Here is a 17,833-nt window from a genome sequence, read left to right as displayed (position 1 = left end):
CTCTCACACCTCATTGGGCACCACATCTGTCAGATATCTTGCTCACAGGCACGGGTCATGCCATTTTGGCTAAACAAGCAATGTGGCTCATGCACAAGAGGGAATGAATATCGTTCAATAAATTCGATCTCATTCTTTACTCCAGTGGAAGACAGAAGTGTCTGGCGTGCTCTGGTCCATGGGGTCACGAAGAGTCGGACACGACTAAATGACTAAACAACAACAACCAGCTTGCCTTCAGTTCCCTTGCATCTTAGCAATGTATACACATTTCAAAAATAATTTATTATTTCTAACCCCCCCCCCCAAAAAAAAATCTGGCTGGGGAACTTCAGGCACAGGAACTGAACGTGGCCCTCAAAGTCTTTCCACCTGGCCCTCAGGCCACACCCCTCACCAGGCCTGTTCCACACCCTTCCCAACTTTTCTAGTTTTCCACATCAGTTTGCTTTTTGAAAAAGCCTTCATGAAGATTTATCAGCACACTTGTGTCAATTTCGCCAAATTTAAACAGCTTTGTGTGCAGTTTTGCCTCATATACTGTTTTGCAAAGCATGTTTTCCTAATGTTTTTTATTTTCCCTGGCCCAAGATCCCCACCAGGGATCGATGCTGCTGAAAATGGCCTGCCCTGCCCTCCACAGACTGGCAGCTGAGTCTGGGAGCTGCCTGCTTTATTGAATTTCCCATAATTCCCTGAAGAACCTGACATAGCATCAGTCTGCAGCACTATGGAAAATTTGAAGTGTTGACCTGTGGCCCACCAGCGTAAGGAGGGGGCCACCTTTGCAGAGGAATCTTTGAACCCAGCACTGGCCTTATAGTCCTTTCCTTCCCCTGTGATATCCAGGTATGTTGAAGCATCTCAGAACACACAGGCCTATCAAAGCCACATCCAGCCCTGGATTTGGGAGGCGGCAGTAATAGTGTACATTTCTGAAATGTGCAGTTCTTGCTATAAAGAACGAGAAGCAGAGATACACACCACACAGAGAGAGAGGGAGAGGGAGAGAGAGAGAGACCCTCTTCATCTGAATCAGTTATTTAACCGCATTGTGCTTTCCTCAAGGGCTTGCAGCCTGAAAGAAAAGTATGCATTCTGTAGCACTCTTGATATTAATAAAATAACACGAGACCCAATTGTCAGCTGGGGTAGAATGTCACACTGGGAGACAACGGGTGAGGAAATGAATCCCTTTTCCTCCCCTTCTTTTTTTGCAAAAAAAAAAATATTCAAGAAGCCTCACTGTTTATAAGAGATCAAAAATGACAGTCGGTGCTTATTCTGCTCAAGCTAAAAGAGGAGGGTAATTAATCAGGAAACTCAAGAAGTCAGACCTCAGTAAGCATCTGCTCGAAGAAGGGCCCATCTTGGAAAGAGTGTGTTTATATATTTGTGCTGTGTTACAAGGAAATACAGTAGGCTGGTTAATAATAAAAAAAAAATCTTGGTACTTTCAGATTGCTCAGCACTCTGTATGCAGCTTTGATTTCTAGACTTGAACGGTTGGAGGAGACCTTGTATTATTTATTTATTTATCCATCCAATTTATATACTGCTTTTCTGATCGTATTGCTACCAAAGCAGCTCACAGTCACAATTTAAAACCTGGAACTGCCTCATGCAATCAGGAGATGAAAAACACGAAGGGTGAGTTCAAACAATAACAACCAGCTGAAGTTCTGGGTGAAAATATACATTTAACTGATGCGCTGTGAGTTAAACCACAGAGCCTAGGACTTGCCAATCAGAAGATTGGCAGTTCGAATCCCCATGACGGGGTGAGCTCCCGTTGCTCAGTCCCTGCTCCTGCCAACCTAGCAGTTCGAAAGCATGTCAAAGTGCAAGTAGATAAATCGGTACCACTCCGGCAGGAAGGTAAACGGCGTTTCCATGCGCTGCTCTGGTTCGCCAGAAGCGGCTTAGTCATGCTGGCCACATGACCCAGAAGCTGTACGCTGGCTCCCTCGGCCAGTAAAGCGAGATGAGCGCCGCAACCCCAGAGTTGGTCACGAGTGGACCTAATGGTCAGGGGTCCCTTTATCTTTACCTGAAAGCACCTAAGAGTTGCCACAGGTCTTACCTGGGGCGAGGTGAGTCCGCTTATCGGGGCTCACTAGCTTCACCCCAAGACCACTTCAGTCTTGATCAGCCCAGTCTCCAACCCAGACATGCCACAACGAGGAGCTTCTGATTCTGTTCTTATTTATTATGGGAGCATCTATATGCATCATGACTGGCTGCAGGATCACATATTCTACCAAGTGGCTACTTTTACTCCATCCAGATGCAAATTTATAGCTACTGTGTGGGTTGGCGGATGACATCCAACACTTGGAAGCAGAGAACACCATTCCTATCCTCTACACCACTCTGCAGCTGGCTGTGTGGAGTAACTCCACTCAAAAAGGTTGTATCTGAGACAATGCAGTATGAAACAAATGGACAAGTCTATCCATTTTGATTTCTCAGTTTTCCAAGTTTAAGCTCAGTTGCCCACATTTCCACATCCATTTGCAATTTGTTAAAGTCCTCATGGAAAATCATCAGCATTCTACTACACATTACTAGTGCTCAATATACACATTTTTGTTCACAATTTTGCCATATATATGTCAGATATATACCATATTTTCCCACGTATAATATGATGATGATTATAATTTAATGTTAGAAATTGGGGGTATACACAAATAATGCATAGGGGGGACAGGCGATTGGTTGCAGCAGCGAGCAGGAGATTGTCAGTGGTGATTGTACAGGTGATTTGTGGGTGAGGCAAGGGCTGCTGTCAATTGGCTGCCGCTGGGAAACTTGGGGGCGTGATTGGCGGCTTCTGGCGGTGATTGGTCAGACGATTGGTGGCTTTGGTGACGTGTGCTATTGGTAGTGTCGGTCAGGTGAGTGAGAGATTTTCGTCAATCCCCCCCAAAATGCTCAACAATTCTGGGCAATCTTCCCCCATTTTCTTAATTTGGAGTCCCCCAAAATAGGGATCGTTTTATACATGGGGGCGTGTTTATGGTCGCTCTCTCTCTCTCTCTCTCTGTGTGTGTGTATTCTGCAATTTCCTTCCAAAAGTGCACTTTTGCAAGCCATTTCTCCTAACACAATGAATTTTAATGCATCGTTTTCAAAAATGTAAGTGGGAGGAATTCAGTGCAGAACTACGTTAAAGTTCCTTAGCTGTGTACAAGTTGCACTTGCAGAATGACTTGTGCTAGCCGAATAGTTTACACAAGAGAAAGCCACAGGGAGCGAGCATGGTTCTTGTGGCTAGTTATGCAACAGATTGCTACAGCCCCCATCCTTCCTGCTGCAACAACTGGTTGCATAGCAATCCTCCACTAGCACAGCTGTTGCATGGGATTTCATACTGCACAAACATTATTTTCAGCTTTAACCTCATGCAGCAGAGAATGCTGAACCTGGCCCTGCATATTCATGCACACTTTCTCCTAAGAAACACGTTTTTGTAGAGATTTTTTGGTTGCAGAACTGCATCACAGAACTCCCAGAAGTGTGGATGCATTTCAGCATTGGTGTGCCATTCCACAAAGTGTGAATTAGGCAAACTATACCCCATCACTATACGGAAGGATTGGTCCTTAATATTAGGACCAATCTGTAATCTTACTCAGACATGCTGAGCCCCCACTTTAACCCTGTGGTCCTATGAACTGAACATCTCCTGCAAATCACTTATCCATCTTTCCAGACAGATCTGCTTAATATGAACCTTGACAGCACAAGTTCCTCCAAAACTGTGATGAGGTGCCCACAGAAGAAATGGGAAACACCCCAGTCTTAATTACAGTAGGCGGCTTTGTAGTGAAACTCAGAATAGCAGAGTCTTTCTGTAGGCCGCAAGACCAAGTTTGAAAATCAATTACCATCCCTACAGAGCAGTCTTAGCATCATCAAAGATTGATTGCATTTAAAGGTTAACAGCAGTGTGCCTAAAAGAGGAAGAGAAATTATATTGGGCTTAGATTTTCATTTTGAAAACACAGTCCTTTTTCTGTAAAGAAAAAGGCCATTTTCATCCTTCCAGATTCCCAGATATTAGCTGAGGTGTAGAACTGGGATGAGGGAATTGAAAAATACCATTAGCATGCACCACTGCTTATTTTGTTCCGCCAAGTTAAAACAAACCAACATATGTCAAATTGCCATTCCATAGAACTCAGCCTCCCTTTTCCCCAAGTTGTAAATCCACCTATAATCTCTTTGAAATCTCCCTTCAGAAGGAGCATGGTGCATTGAATGAGACAGGCAGAGAAAGCTCGCATCAAGTTATTTAAAAAGAAAGGAGCCTGCGTCCCTATATCAAGTTATGTATATTGTCTATAAACTTAAAAATCTAAAGGCAGGCAATAACTATTTAATATAGGGATGTTGAACCTCCAGGCATAAGGGCAAATGCAGCCCTTTCTCATTCCCTTCTGACACCACGCTGCACCTTCGTGATCTCCACTGGTTCTCCACTCTTGTCTTTGGCTCAACCTCCATCTACAGATGGATGAGCCAAGGGGGTGGGTTTTTCTATAGCCATATCCACAATGGCATCTGAAACCAGAAACTATTCTTGTCCTGTGAAAGATATATGATCTATTAATCATACCCTGGACTGTGTCATGACTTCATGGACCTAGAAAACTCAAACCCCAAAACAAAACAAAACAAAATCAGGGAAACAGCTTTAAACAACAAGGGGGAAATATATGATTTGAATCGACAACACACAACAAAGAAACAGGGTGTGCCTAACAAATCCAACACATGGCAGGATTAGCCCCAGTTTATGGTTGTTGCACCATCTGTGATCTCTCCTGAAAAGAGATAGCCTAACCACAGTTATTCATGAACTCACAAAATTACACTTAGATCATTGCAAAGTGTTATAAGAGGGACGTCCCTTGAAGATGGGGCAGAAATTGCAGATATAGCTTGAAGCCAGCAATATTTGTTGGAACATAGGGAGCCACCTTATACCCTGTCAAACCATTACAGTAATCCATTTGGCATTTCAGGTAGGGAATTTTCCCCTGCCCTACCTGGGCATGCTGGGGGATTGAACCACTGAGCCTTTCCCAATGTAGGCGAAAGAATGCTTAGTGTTAGCAAGGTGATGGCCTTGTGTGCCTTCAGCCCATACTCTGCCACACCCCTCGCAAGTGTTGGGAAAGGAAAAGAAAAAAACCCACTAGCTGCTGGTCTGTTCTTGAACACTAGCACAACCCAATGATCAGCTGCTTACATGAATGAGTGAATGAGTGAATGAATGAATGAATGAATGAATGAATCTTATTTGAGTCAGCCAGTGGCCATAGCAATAAATCAACAATACGATATACAAAGAATAAAAATAAAAAGTCAATTATATAAAATACATTTCAGGGTTTTTAATCAATAGTTAAATACTAGATCTTATTCTGATTGCCCCAGCTAAAAACCTGGCAACCTTTGCTGTCACCTACTCATCTTGATCTGCCAAGAGAAAGGACACTGTGGCAGTGGTTGGGCGACCCAAAATGGTCAATAAAAGAGGGGTGGTAATCTCATTCCTCAAGTCTTGATAAAGAGTGCAAGCCAGAAGGGCATGCACCACTGATAGGTACTGCCATCTTCACAGAGGCATAAGCGTTTTTTGTGTGGAATCTGTTGGAATCGCCTCAAGTACATCTGAGGGCAATACATTCAATCTTGCAAGAGTAAAAGCGTGTCTATATTTTAAAATTGCTAGGTTATGCAGATAGGGTGCCAGAGAGTCAAAATGGGAAGGTGGGAAACAGTCATACCATGGGCAAAATTTCCTTATTGTGGCCAAGTTGTTCTGAAGCACGATATCATTTAGGTGTTGACAAATTAGACTGCCTGCTTTACTAAAACCCAAAGTGAGTAGCTGTTGTGGTGATAAACCACAAGAGTAAAGTTTTTGATAGACAAGTTTTTGAGAGACAATTTTGATAGACAAGATGCCCTATGCATCTTGTGACCGAAGAATCACTGCCCCCACACCAACATGTCATCATATATCATACATGGAGTATCCCTAGATATTGCCAGGGGTGGAGGGAAGGAAGGAGGTACAGGGCTGTCATTTTCACCTGCATCTGCTGTAGTGTCAAGCTTTCCACACCCTGACACACAAAATTGGTAGGATTTAGCTTGCTGCCCCTTGCAACCCAGCACGTATATCTACTCTTTTCTCGACTTTCTCCTTTAAGTCCTGTACTTCGCTGAAGACAGAATCTCAGTTTTAAAAGTGTGAGGCCTGTTGTCTTCCATAACTTTCTTGCCGATTCATTCCACACACCGCTGTAACCCTGTTACATAAAACAGCAGCCGAAACGACAGTCGCTCCTCTCGCTCAACCATTTTCCAGTTGCATAGAATTTATATGATGAAATTTGCATTCATTTTAAGCCCCTCCCTAAGTGCTGGAGGCAGAAGTTGCCAATGTTACACACTGAGCCTTTTTACCCTTACTTCCCCCGCCCCACAAAAAATAAAAAATATCCCCTTTTAATAATGTTACACGATGGATTTATAACATACCTGGAGCTAATATCAAAATGAAAATGAGTTTTCTGCCAGTGGAACAACAATAATGTGGTTAATTTGCCTACAGCTATTGGATCATATACGCCTTGCTACGGTAGGAAATGGCTTTCTAATGTAACATCGCCGCCTAAGCAGGATGAAATCTGCGTAAGAAAATGTAAAAAGGGCACAGCACTATAGCTAGCAGCAAAATTGGGATCTGGAAAAACACAGCACAAATAAAAAGGGTGGGTGGATGGGCAGAATATGGAGATATACTAATAATCCCAGTTTATTGGTCAACAAACAATATATGAGAAGACAGATGGCTTGGTTTCAGCCGTTGCATTTTCACTCCTGAAGTTTGCCTGTCAATAAGAGCTATGTTAACAACAGGGCGGCTTGCAGAGATGCAAAGTTGCACTGAGACAAGTTTTCATTGTTTCGAGGGAAAATGTGTCCCACTTTTTAAAATGAAAACACAAACTGGCTCCCAACATAACCCAGAAACAATGCAAACACTACTTAGGAACTGTGGTATCGAGTTGTCTATAAATTACTGAAATCAATAAATGCAAAACCATTGACAAATAGATCAATGCAAAAATGTCGAATAGCAGTGGGAAACTGTGGGTTGTATCATACATCCTCTGTGCAGCATACATCCTCTGGCACTATGGAACATCTCCCTCCTCCCCTCATTAACCATAGTTTATTAAGCCAGAGTTCCTCAATTCATCCTTACTGGTGAGCCTGGCTTCTTTTCCAGGTTTGGCACAAAGCCAACATTAATAAGAATTCTCTAGTTTGGAAGTAACAGGGAACTCATACAAGATGGGATTTGTGCTGCACAAAGTGAGGAAGAGAGCCCTAAAGGAGGATGCTAGTTCTGGTCCTGATGCTAGTTCATGATTTCTCAAACCATGGTTTATAAACCTTGGGATGATCATCAGATCCAGGCCAATGTGAGAAGTGTTGTGATTCAAGGGGTTGTTCACCACCAAAGAGAGGTGAATATCTGAAAAAGAAGGGAACTTCAGAAGTTCCTGGTTCTACAGACAGACAGGGGTGTGTGGCATGGGGAGGCAAAAATCAGTACCTTGCAGAGTGGTTAGTGTTCCTGCAGCTGCGGTCAAAACATCTGACTTGTCTCAGCAAGTTCCATAATTTTATAGCAGAGCTAGGTAGTCATTGACTATAGACCTCGCCTACCCCCTGCCAAGTTCTCCCAGCAGATTGTTTCCCCCTGCCCCAAGAGCCCCCATTTCCCCACCTTTGTATTTATTTAAATATCTCAAACAAGCAAGGCCACTTTTCGCAGAAGCGAAAAGAAGGGAATTTTGCACATCCCTAGTTGTGTGAAGCCTGGGACACCCAAAAGTCTTGTACAATAACAGCACCAGTCAGGGTATTGTTATAAAACACAAGAGCAGGTTCTCCATGTCTAAGTGGACCACTCTAAAGGCCACTCCAGTTTACAAAACCTCTTAGTGCTGCCTGCTCCATGGTAGGGAACTCTCCAGCTAAGAAGTGAAGCCAGATGTTTCCCACAGCTGCCTGGCTGGAGCCTGGACCTAAAATGCCTTATATGAGCATTCATCTACTCACTGGGCCATCTGGAGAATTCTGCATCTTCCAAAATTATGCAGCCAATCATGTTTCTGATCTATATGAAATAAAGTCTCCTAATCTAATATAATCTGCTGAATATGCAGACTCCGTTCTTTGAATGGTATATATCTCAGATCTTGACCAAATTCCATTTTGGCTCCAGCTAAGATGATATTCTTGGAAAGGAAAGATTAGCTTGGCAAAGGGCTTCCAAACATTTGTAGCAGTGTTATCTGCACCAGAGGATATATCCAGAGGAGAACACGTATAATACCTGGATGCCCTCCAAGCATGCTTTAACTGAGTTGGGCTCATAACAGACTTGGACGGTACAGTCAAATCCCAATGTCATCTTACAGAAGTGTGGGGAAGACATTAAGCAGAAAGCGTATGTTTCTGGTAAGTGCAAATGTGCAGCACCACACAATATCTGGGAAAATGATGGCATCCCCACAGCATACAATGGGCAGAACGTTACACTTCCCGTGCACAGTTCATTAACATGCTTCTTTGGCACATTCTTTTTTTTTAAAAAAAATATTTTTTATTAACAGACCAATCAAATCAAATCAAATCAAATCACATAAATTCCAAATTACAAAGCCGAAATTTAATTTTTGTTGTTGGGGGTACCCATATTTCAAGTTCCAAAAGGGATCCAATCCTCTTGTTGTTGCTTCTGCTTTAATGTCCACAAATCTGTCCAAATAGTGTTCACCCTTCTATCCAATCCTTTCTTGTTATTTTCCACATCTCTTCTTGTTATTTTCATATATTTTTCCTTTCTCTTTGTGACCTCTGATAGTCTCCACAAGCAGGTTAAAACAAATTGTAATCCTGTGTGGGTTTTTGCTCATTAATCTTCACAGATCTGTCACTCCCTTTCTCAGTCCTTTGAGGTTCTGCCAGTCCATAGCTTCCTCCTCCTGATCATCATCATAAATCTTTTGACAGAACCTGCCAAGATGGCGACTCCCTTTTTATTACTGCGTCATTCCAAGAGCCCTTGTTCTTTTCTTGATCTCCATAAACTAAACTTTTGGTTAGTAATTCATTTCCACACAGTTTTTAATCATCCTGCTTAGTTAAGGGTTAATCACATTGAAGAAAAGAAAAAAGATCCCCCCCCATCCAGTCCCGCTCCGACATACCGAACCTTTGATGTTTCTTTGATGTATCTTCTTCAGATATATTCCTGTTAAATCCAACCCGTCGCTCTACTTTCACAGAGGTCACTTCAATTAGCAGTCTTCACTCCCATTCTTCATTTGAAATATGTGCATTTGCTTCTCTCTCTAATTGTTTATTTCGAGTAGCTGCAACTAGTGCGCAATCAGAGCCAGCGTCTGGAAGAGCCAGGACCCACACAAGGGCTTTGTGCCTAGTGCCCTCACCCCCTTCTTTCTAATCAGGGGGTGATTTATGGCCACAGCAGGCAAGGCAGTGTTCCCCATATCCTTGAGGAACCAGGGAGGCTACATACTCCCATATCTGCCTCTTAATTACCTCGTGTGAGCCGGAGAGATGTTATTGTCGGCCAACTTCCAATGCGCCCCTAGCGGCCCCCCTTCTTTGGCACATTCTGAAGGCATGTGATGCAGCCACCTTCCTGAAGCTAAGCAGGTCTGGGTCTGATCAATGCCTGGATGGGAGACTGTCTGGGAACCACATGCGTGTTGCTGTAAGTTCCATGGTAGAGGGAAAGTGTGATGCAAATGTACTGTGTCTTGGCACAGTATACCTGAAGGAGTGTCTCCACCTCAATTGTTCAGCCTGGACACTGAGGTCCAGCGCAGAGGGCCTTCTGGCAGTTCCCTCCCTGAGAAAAGTGAGGTTACCGGGAACCAGGAAGAGGGCCTTCTCGGTAGTGGCGCCTGCCTGGTGGAACGCCCTCCCATCTGATGTCAAGGAAATAAACAACAATCTGACTTTTAGAAGACATCCGAAAGCAGCTCTGTTTAGGGAAGTTTTTAATGTCTGATGTTTTATTGATTATTATTATTATTAACATTAATTATGTTGGGAGCTGCCCTGAGTGGCTGGGGAAACCTGGCCCAATGGGCGGGGTATAAATAAATTATTATTATTATTATTATTATTATTATTATTATTATTATTATTGCACTAATAAGGCTTCACAAAGGGTTTGCCCAGCAAAAAAGGGTGCAAATCGTTCCCTGATGACAGAAAGTTGAAAATCAGTGCTCTAGAACTGACTGTGCTGACCTGTTATTCTATCTGGCTGAGCATTTCTGGGACTGTAGAGAAGATGACATGAACTGCTGCTATAGGGTTAGGAGCATATTCTTTTGGGAAAGGTTGACAGATGGATTGTTTCTGCCTACTGTCATATAGGTGGATCTGGATGAGAATTCCCTCCCTATTCCGATTGGCTAGAGGCCCCTTTTACAACATGAGTAAATGGGAAGGAAGATTTCTAAATTGTGCCCATAAAGCGATACAATAGTAAAGCTTCATTTCCCGCTGCCATTTTGCACCTGCATCACATTAGTAGTATATATACCTTCCAGTTTTTTTCCTTCTCCATCCCTCCCCCCCAGGTTACAGATCTTTGAACACTAACAGAAAGGGTGAAGGGCATGTTTTTTTTACACTTTGTCCTCTTCAGGCTGTCTTTTTTTCTGTCATTATTCTGTTCACCTATTTTGAACTTTATATGTCATAAAATGCATACTAGACGGTACATGGCATCAGAAGATACTATTCTGTAAAAATGTGTGTCTGCTTTCTCAACACAGTTATACAAATAAATTCATTCCCTCCCCCTTAAAATTCACCAATTCTATATCTCCCTTGCTTACAGCTAACTTTTTTTAAATATCTGAGTTACAGCCACACATCCCAACCAATCTTCTTCACTTGGGAATTCTGACTCCACGGCTGAAATAAGCTAATTCCAAACAATTTTTCCGTTATGTTTTTTGTAACACAGAATTTAACATACATATGTAACCTGTACGGTCATTTGTTAATGTTTGTTTATCCTTTGATTTCTGGCCATTAAATTATTCTTAATCATACTAGCACAAGGATGCACACAGTTGTTGTATACTGTATACTACTACTAATAATAACAACAATAATAACAGCTGCAGCAGTCTGCTTTACCAAAATTTCAATTGTGTATTTCTGCAATATGAATGATATCCAGTGCTCTTGGCCTTATAATTTATAGTCATTTTAAAAAGCGACACAGAGACAAATGACCCACGCTGACCTTTAATCCTGGAGAAAAAGACTAATGTAACATCTTAAGCAGAACCATTCTCTTATGCCAGTTAGCAAATTTCATTTGTTGAATTAAGAAGAGTCTTTTCTCGAAATGATGAATAATAGGCAGGAGTAAGGAGTGTTACGACTTACAGAGTTGCTTGCAAAAAAAATGTATGCAACAGTGTGCCTGCTTCACCTTAATCTAGTCCTTATTATTACATATATACACAATTTTAAGATGCATGAACAGCGCTCTTGTTAGGCACAGTTTAAATTTCTACTCATCTCAAACTTCCAACGTAGGCCTGGCAAATAGTTTTTAAGAGATCTCTTGTGGCATGTATTTCTTTCCCCCCACAAAACAGAACAGATATTTAAACATGGTAATTTGATTACGTCTCATTCTAATGTCAGCCATGAAACCTTTTCTCTGCACTGTATAAGTAAGACAATGTATGGAACTGGTCTACTATATAGTAGAATTAATAATATAACAGAGTTTAATGCAGCCATCCTGTTTTGGTCCTCTGAATGGTTGGTAGTATTTAGGGCAAACTGGGGAACGCTTGGGCCCCCCAGATGTTGCTGGATTTCAAGTGGAAATTGTTGGTTGGCATCCATCTGGAGAGAGAGAGAGAGAGAGAGAGAGAGACTTGTGTATATATATGAGAGAGTATACACAACTCTCTCTCCCCCTTGCACACACACATATACAATGAAGAAAGAGATAAGTCGTCCAAATGCATATAAATACCTTACCCCTCTTCTCAGAAAGCCCTGCTATCCAAAAAGAATCCATGCCACATCCTGGTCCAATATTCTGGGATGCTAGCCAGCAATCCATGTGTGAGCACTGGCAGAAGCACCCGATTGGTGGAAACCATCCCTGCCCCAGTGCTGCCAGAGCAAAATGAAGAAAAACCTGAACATTTACCATGGCTAAGTGGACGACTGCATTAGAACACTCTTCTCAATGCATTGGCATGGGTCATTTGCAATGGCAGAAATAACCCAAAGAGGTAAAACATTTCTTCTCTCTCTCTCTCTCTCTCTCTCTCTCTCTCTCTCTCTCTCTCTCTCTCCCTATTCTTCCATATTAGCTCAGAGCCTCCACCCAACCTCTCACTCCCCAAGCCCCCCCCCCATGACAAATATTGTCCTGCTAATTCAATGCTTTCTTACTACAAACTATAAGTTGCGATCAGGAGTGCCTACGACTGGATGCCTCAGCATCACAAAAACCTTGACTGAGCCATTTGATATTAATTACCAGTGCCATGCTGAGCTTTGGAAAGGGCAACTGAAGGGGGCTGTCAATGAAAGAGAAGGCAAAACCTTTCCATAGACAATTTCTGGGTCTTAATTCAATTTCCAGGGGACACCGTGCAGGCCTTTTCTCTACAAAACGTCCCTAGGAACAGTGCGTTCTTAGATATCTGAACTGGCAGCTGCTAGCCAGAAGCAGCTTTGAAGAGCTCTGATGAGCTGCATCTGCTCTCCGAAAATCTCCCACCCTGGAAATTTCCCAGCTCCCCCCACCCACCCTGCTTTTCAGCAAGTGGGGATACAAAAAGAGAGGCAGCATTTCAATCAGCTATAAAATCAACATTGAGGAAGTGCCAATCCAACAGCTTCAATTGTTAGGGCAGGGTGGGGTGAATGATGCTTTTTTAAAAAAAAATGCAATATTGTTATCCAGCAAAGCACACAGATCCTAATATTTGATCATGGGTGTTTATTTGTTATGACATTCCAGCTGGACAGCCAGTTTCTTTGGCAGGCTGATCGCTAGTTAAATGTCAAGAAACCGCCACCTGAAATGCAGCTACCATTAAGAGACATTAACAGACCATTATGTAGGGACCAGGGAAAAATCCATTTGGTCTATATTGAGTCAGTGTCCTCCACGACACCTGAAGCAGCAGACTCATTTAGGGAGCCCAGGAGATTCCATGTTGCTCTGTCCTCTAGCAGAATGGGAATGGCTAGGGGACCTAGCCAGCTGCTACTGCCGACCCCCTCAACATCAGCCACCTGAGGCAGCTGCTTCATTTTGCCTAATGGTAGGGCTGGCCTTGTACCTTAAACAGACAAACGCCTTATCCTTAATTCCCAATGGACATCAATGTTCTGATACGGGGACTCCCAACTTCACACAAATATGTCGTAATTGCCAAAGGATGCAGTTGGACTTCTGGCTCCAACTCAATAGATGGTTTTCTTTCAAATTACTCAAGAAAATCCACTCAATATCACCATACACACCTTGACAGCAAAAATCAACAAGGCACTCACAGAGCTCGCAATGATGCAAGCTGACAAACGTGAGGCAGAGAAAGGAGTAAAATAAATATCCCAGACATTTAACATTCACTTTGAAAAACAAGGATCTACTTGTTAGGTGGCATTATTGCTTCTTTTTATACTCCATTTTGTTATAATGATTCAGAGTTAAATGCCATGACATTTAAATCAGAAAATATAAGAGGTAAACACTGAAGGATATGTCAGTCCAAAAAGAATTTGAAAGGTGGGGTGGAAAGCACGCCAAGAATATTGTAACCCAAACCCGGCAGGGACTGTGTAAGACCACAGCACTTTAATAATTGTTTTGTAGTTACATAGCGACATTAACCCCAGCGGGTGGGAATCCCTTGCAGAAGACAGCAGTGCCTGGAGACAGAGAGTCAGGTTGTGCATCCATACCAGTGACCACAGGAGGAATGAGCACTGGGAGGAGAGGAGAAAGGCCAGGCTGCATCTGCTTTCACCTGCCACGTCTGCAACAAAACATGTCTCCACTGTACTGGTCTCTACAGCCACAGCAGGCGCTGTAATGCTCCAATGGTTTGACTTCACTCCAAAAGCTGCACTCTTGCATTGTCTCCCGAGACAGATGGATGCTGAGAACAATTTGCAAAGCAGATTTTGAAGCAGTGCCTTGACCCCTGAAAGGTAGCTTTTAATCTGGGGGACACTGCTTTGGAGTCCGTGCGGTAGTGGCTGATAAGAAGAAGAGTTTGGATTTGATATCCCACTTTATCACCACCCTAAGGAGTCTCAAAGCGGCTAACAATCTCCTTCCCCTTCCTCCCCCACAACAAACACTCTGTGAGGTGAGTGGGGCTGAGAGACTTCAGAGAAGTGTGACTGGCCCAAGGTCACCCAGCAGCTGCATGTGGAGGAGCGGATATGTGAACCTGGTTCACCAGATTACGAGTCTACCGCTCTTAACCACTACACCACACTGGCTCCGTGTGGTGTCCTGTTACTGGAGCAGGAAGATCCAATGGGGGGGGGGACATGGGGAGGAGCCCAGACTGCATCTGGAACCTGCTGATACATATATAGCTTCAGGTGGTCCCCTATACTCATCTGCATCCACAATCCTTGCACAATACCTTGTGAACATAGTGCTGCATATTTTGCCTTGTTGTACATTGCTTAGCAAAGAGTGTTGTTGTTGTTGTTTACAGATATGAAAGAAAACACTCTATATATCTCTGCACACAGCAAAATTTATGTGCCAGGGGCTCCTGCCACCTAGAGCAGGGATGTAGAAGGCAAATGTGTTTGCAAAGAGGATAATTTTATAAAGGGAGATCAAGATTTTGATTATTCAACACTGCTTGAAACAGCAGACAAGAGGTTTCTCTTTTGTTAGTTGATCATTTCACATCTTGTGCTTCTGATATGAATTGGTTTCCATCACTTTTCACTCTCCCCACACTGAAAAAATTAAGGACACACAAAGACACACACACAGGTAGCAATGCAACGAAACATTAAATCCAATCCCAACACCGGAGTAATACCATGAAGATTTCACAGAAGCACAAAACGAAGTTCTGTGGCCTTTCCTGGGACTCTAACCTTGTAATAGCTTCTGGCATCCCGAGGATGTTTTGTGCAGACGGTGAGGCAAGAAGGCCTCCACTGTAGCTTAAAAAAAAAAAAAAGGACGGCAGTGTTCCCATTATAATCTGCCAGTATGAATGGCATTTACTCCACCTCTGAGAAATGAAAGAAATTCTAAAGGACAAGCAGCATTCAAACTCGATTGAAATTCTGCTGCCCTTGTGTCATTATAGGCAGTCATGCTCAGCCAAGGACAAATTCACCACTATGCTCTTCTCTTAAAAAAGACGCAGCTCAGAAAGAAGTAAGACTAAAAGGAGTGTGTGTCTCCTAAGAAGCAATGTGGATAGCTGCTCATGTTGACAGAACGTGACATAACTGCCTCACAAAGGAGGTCAAAGAGCTGGGTGAAACTACCAGGGCACATTCCCTCCATAGTGAGGTAGAAATTCTGTAAAACCCGTTACCAGAAGAACTAGTTTAGGAGGAACCTAATGGCTGTTAGGGGACGCCAATCAGAAGGTCGGCAGTTCGAATCCCCACGACGGGGTGAGCTCCCGTTGCTCGGCCCCTGTTCCTGCCAACCTAGCAGTTCGAAAGCACATCCAAGTGCAAGTAGATAAATAGGTACCGCTCCAGTGGGAAGGTAAACGTTGTCTCCATGCGCTGCTCTGGTTCACTAGAAGCGGCTTAGTCATGCTGGCCACATGAGCCGGAAGCTGTATGCCGGCTCCCTCGGCCAATAAAGCGAGATGAACACCGCAACCCCAGAGTTGGTCACGGCTGGACCTAATGGTCAGGGGTCCCTTTACCTTTGCCTTTAATGGCTGTTAGAGTGAAAAACAACATATAAGGTATAAGGAGGGCTCTGCACATACAGTGAAAATGGGTTGGGTCAAGTTGCATTGATCCAGCTTCTGGATCAAGCTTAAGTGGAGCCATACATAGAGTGCATGAACTACTGCAGACAAGTTTTCCCAGTCCAGGAAATGGTTGTAGCTGACATATCAGTTGCAGCCGGTAAAAGGTGCATCTAGCCACTGAGGCTACCTCAGAAGAATAAAAGAATGGTCAACTATTATTTTGTGTTTAAACAACCCTATCCTGGCACATGGATGTTCGCCTGTCTTTTAATCTAGCTTTTAGCTTATTGTTGGTTTTAATTGTTTTCTTGATGTATTAAGTAGTTGTTTTTAACTTTTTCTTTTACTGAGGATGCCATTATTTTATACCTTTTGTAAACTGCGATGAGGTTTTAGTACAACAAGCAGTATATAAATCTTGTGAAATAAATAAATTAAGTAAATATCAAATATGTATATTTTCAGACTCCCCCCCCCCCAAACTGCACATTTCCCACTACTATTTTCCCTTCCTAGTATGTTACTAGGAGATGCATTGATTAAAATACCAGACAAAGGAATCCTGGCGCAAGCTGCAATTAAGGGCTCCTAAACATACACACTTTCTGGGGAGTAAATCTCATTGAACTGAAGGGGGCTTGCTTCTGAGTTAACACACTTAGGATTAGCAATTGTGCAACTGCAAACAGGCATCACCTTGGAGTTACTGCAGGCTTGGTTCCCTACCAATGCAGTAAGGTGAATATTGCAATAAGGCGGGTCAAACACATGTTTTTGGTTTCCTAGTGCAGATAAAAGTTATGCTTACACTATGTTGTTGTTGTTTAGTCGTTTAGTCATGTCCGACTCTTCATGACCCCATGGACCAGAGCACGCCAGGCACTCCTGTCTTCCACTGCCTCCCGCAGTTTGGTTAAACTCATACTGGCAGCTTCGAGAACACTATCCAACCATCTCGTCCTCTGTCGTCCCCTTCTCCTTGTGCCCTCAATCTTTCCCAACATCAGAGTCTTCTCTTCTCATGAGGTGGCCAAAGTATTGGAGCCTCAGCTTCACGATCTGTCCTTCCAGTGAGCACTCAGGGCTGATTTCCTTCAGAATGGAGAGGTTTGATCTTCTTGCAGTCCATGGGACTCTCAAGAGTCTCCTCCAGCACCATAATTCAATAATGTTTACACTATACCATAGTCTATTAAGCCAGCCCCCGTGGCTTCAGGGATGGGAGAGGGGGGAAACAGGCTTAGGCCCTAGCCAGCTCCACTCCCACGGCCAAAAGTAGGGCATCGGGGGCTTCCTTCTCCTGGAAGCGGCTGGGTTGCTTGTCTAGGGAGCAATATCTGCAAAGCTCAAGGAAATGAAGTGCAATAACATGAGGAATGCCTGTATTTGTCCTTGACACCCAGGAAGGAAGCAAATATTAAAAAGGCATGAACTGAAAACTGTGGCAAGTCATGCATGACTCGGTTACTTTAATTCTAGAAATTATCCATGTTAAACTGGAAGGAAGGTGGAAAGGAACATGGGGCAGAGCCAACAGTAATGAAATGGAAGAAGGGACATCCAGTCATCCTTAATCCCGCTGTCCTTGCCGGTAAATATAGATTTTATTTTTTTAGCGCATTGCAAATGATTTCAAAGGCTTACAAAACCTTTTTGATCAGAAGTGATGGTGACACTAAGAAATTAGCGTCTACTGCATGAGCAAGGATGCCTCTGTCATC

General features: G+C 43.2%; 1 protein-coding gene across 5 annotated transcripts in view; it reads right to left on the bottom strand.

The window, feature by feature from the left end:
- Window positions 1-17,833, bottom strand: part of FHIT (fragile histidine triad diadenosine triphosphatase) — a 1,048,842-nt gene that overhangs the window by 12,162 nt on the left and 1,018,847 nt on the right. The window lies entirely within an intron of this gene.

The sequence above is a fragment of the Podarcis gaigeae genome (genome assembly GCF_964106915.1).
Source record: "Podarcis gaigeae genome assembly, chromosome: 2".
NCBI lineage: Eukaryota > Metazoa > Chordata > Lepidosauria > Squamata > Lacertidae > Podarcis > Podarcis gaigeae.
Note: the sequence above shows the minus strand (reverse complement) of the source record. Positions and strands in the feature narration are given on the sequence as shown.